The following is a 3,576-nucleotide window of genomic DNA, read 5'->3' as shown; positions in this document are numbered from 1 at the left end:
TTATAGTTAGGTAGTAGGTAAAATTTTCAAATGCTTCAGTAAATGCAACTATGATAGAGAATTTTTTAAACTAGTCTCTCTTATTGATAGACTATGAAAGAGTTGTTACATGCCAGTGACAGGTTTTTGGAATAGCAAATCTTATAAAAAAAATATATCTTTAGTTGAGGAGGCAAAAATTGAAGTTATATTGACTATACACATCTGACCTCAATGAATGAAGAGCTAATTATTTTTAGGAAAAAATCAAATAAAATTTAATAGACTAATGAGAAGAAAAATGGGTAATGCTATTTCAGTTGCAATGTCATGATACTAAGATAAAGAGTTAGTTTAGTGAAATAATAAATTTCTTGTTTGAAAATATGAATTATATTACTAAGATACATTAGTATTTTAGAATCTATATTATAAACCTATGTATGTGTGTGTATATAAAATGAATTTAAGTTCATGTTATTATTTAATTGTATAACTTTCACAGCTCAAATTACTCTTATTCAAGAAAGATAATGAAGCAAAATGTGAATACTACACCATCATGGTTATGTATATAAAAAAGGGCAAATACTATACCATATTTATGGTAGTGAGAACAACAATGAGCATTTCCTAGGTTTTTGCATACAGTGCTAAGTGTTTCATTGCCTATCTTCAATAACACTGTAAGGTCAATGCTCATTTTGCTGAGGAGAAAACTGGAGCTTGGCAAATTTCAAGAACTATCCAAAGTAACACATAGTAAATGGTGGAACGAGAATTTTAACTCGGTTCTGTTTACTGAAAAACTTGCTCAGCATTACATTACATTGCTTAAAATCCTAAATGACCAGTACGCCTCTCACCTTCATTAAATGTCAAGACAACTGAACATTCAGCCACCAGGACTGTGTCCTTAAAAGGTAAGAGTGACAAAATATATTTTAGTGGGTGCCAGACTTTTTTGACTCCTATTAATATTTATCAGGTGGATACTCTAGTTAAATTTTAATAATTATTTGATTGGGGCCTCCCTGGTGGTGCAAGGGGTTAAGATGCAGCACTATGAAGCTATCCGCAGCCACTGCAACATGAGTTTGATCCCCAGTCAGGGAGCTATCCACATGGCGCAGCAGACCTCTCTTGTCTGGCCCACTGCTCCCCTCAGCAGTGTATTTCAGTCAGTCTTCCTGTTGTGTTCCCAACTCTGTCTCTGGTGAATCATCTCACTCCCCACATCTCTGGCCTGTTCTTGCATGCATAAATAAATAAATCTTTTAAAAACATATTAATTATTTGATTGAGTGGATAGACAATGCAGGGTAGTGCCAGTTGTATCATACTCCCCGGGAGTTAAGTATGTTATTGTTATCTACAGTTCCCAGAAGAGAGCAAACTTTTAACAAAGAATATCATGAAGATAAATGAAACTTTCACAACTGTGTAGAGAAAATATAACTTCAAATTTCCCCTCATCTTCAACTGCCATCGTGCTTATATTCACTGTGAAGTACTATCACAGAGTACACGCTGTGTAATAAGGAGATATCTTGCTTTCAAAGAACTTATATTCTGAGACATGTCATCTGAAATAGAGATTTGCAATTTATTTTTTTAAAGATTTATTTTATTTATTTATGCATACAAGAGTTGGGGTGTAGGCCAGAGTTGCAGGGGTAGGGGGAGGTGGGTGAGAGTATTCACCAGAGACAGAGAGGGGAGCAGAACAAGTGGATCTATTGAAATACACTGCTGAGGAGAGCAGCGGGGAGACAGGAGAGGTCTGCTACATCATGTGGGTTAACTTCCTAGCTGGGGAATTGAACCCATGCTGCAGTGGCTACCAATAGCTTGATAGAGCTAAGACTTAACCCCTTGTGCCACCAGGGAGGCCTGAGATATTCCATGTCTAATCACAAAAATAATTCTATATTAAAAGATAAGCAGAGGATGCTGTGTTCAGAAACATGAATCACTGCATTTTAGTTTTCTGTATATTCAACTATATTGAGCAGTCAATTGTTTCTGGCTATTGTAATTTTGGTTTTGGTGGGAATTGGGGGAGCTTGATGAGCAGAGTTAAAGAATATGTTCAGGGCCTCCCTGGTGGCGCAGCTGTTGAGCGCTGGGTTGTGAAGCTGCCCGCAGCCTCTGCAGCACCGGTTCGATCCCCAGCTGCTGGCGAGGGTCCCACATGGTGCACAGACCTCTCCTCCCACCCACTGCTCACCTCAGCAGTGTACTTCGTCAGTCTGCGTGTTCTGCTCTCACCTCTGGCTCTGGTGAATTCTCTCACCCTCCCGCGCTTCTGACTGTACCCAGTGCTTGTATTAAAAAAAAAAAAAAAAAAGAATATGTTCAATTCCTCCTTTAAACATGCATTAAAGCAACCAAGTTAAAGCTCACTTCCAAAAAAAGGGAAAAAATAAAATAAATATGGGAAATTTCACATCAATTAACTAAACAAGTGTCAGTGAGACAAAGAATGCTACTAGATATAATCTTGTTTTCCATTTCTACTCAATGTACCAGACTCAGATATAAAAGATTTCAGTTGTATATTACCTCTTGGAAATACTGAAGATCCTTCTAGAATCTTAACTTTAGTTCAGCATTGAGAAAATTTCCTCATTATGTACTTTAAGTAAAAATAATAAACAAAAATATACTTTTGGAAAACATTGAAGGTTGTGAAAAAATACAAACATCTTATAGTCTTAAAATAATGCTGTATTACATTTGAAAGACGCGAGATGAAAAAGGATACTGAAAGTCACAGTGGGGTAAAATGACTTTAGGTTCCTTCTAAATTACAGGTCCATATCTCACACTAATCTTTTGTCAGTCTCTAAAATGTGCTGTTTTATATTACTTTGCCATTCACTGATAGTTTTTGTAAACTAAGACCTACTTCACTTACTTTTAAAGATAAATGTTTGCTTAGTGTCTACAAATGTGTGCTAACTCTAGTCCCTCAGACATTCATTAGTGTTTAGAGTTTGCACTTAAGGAGGACAATGGCATTGTAAATGAAAATGACCAGTAGCCAAAGGGAACATATAATTGTTTGTAATTAAACAAAAGCATTGCTGAGTTAATCAAATTCACATCTTAATATACTTTAAAGCATTGCTGTCTTGTCAAAATGAAGACTTCAGTTTTCTGTCTCTTTGGAATGCTTTTTTTTTAATTGGTAGTGAAAACTAAGCAAATTATAACACTGAGATATTTTAACCCACTGAAGTACAATAAATAAGCCAAGTATGTTTTGATCAAAGTTTTCATTGGAATCTCCTTTTAACTTTTCACCAGTTTCATAATTAAGAGTTTGTACAAGCATTAGCCTATTTATAGCTCTTGCTCTCCAGTGCCCTGTGCTGTTGATCCCATCTTTCTGAATTACAGCACAAACATACTAAAACATCACTTTCTTCCCCTGATAACAGAATCATTCATTTGGAACACCATTGATAGAATTCTTATGGGGAAAGAGTTTTTATTGTATTTTTTATTTGCATTTTTCATTTGACTAAAGGTGAGTCCAAATTAAACAAAAGAACTGAAAGGTTGACTGCCTGGCAAAAGTAAAGGGACTGA

This window comes from Talpa europaea (genome assembly GCF_964194135.1).
Source record: "Talpa europaea genome assembly, chromosome: 1".
Taxonomy (NCBI): domain Eukaryota; kingdom Metazoa; phylum Chordata; class Mammalia; order Eulipotyphla; family Talpidae; genus Talpa; species Talpa europaea.
Note: the sequence above shows the minus strand (reverse complement) of the source record.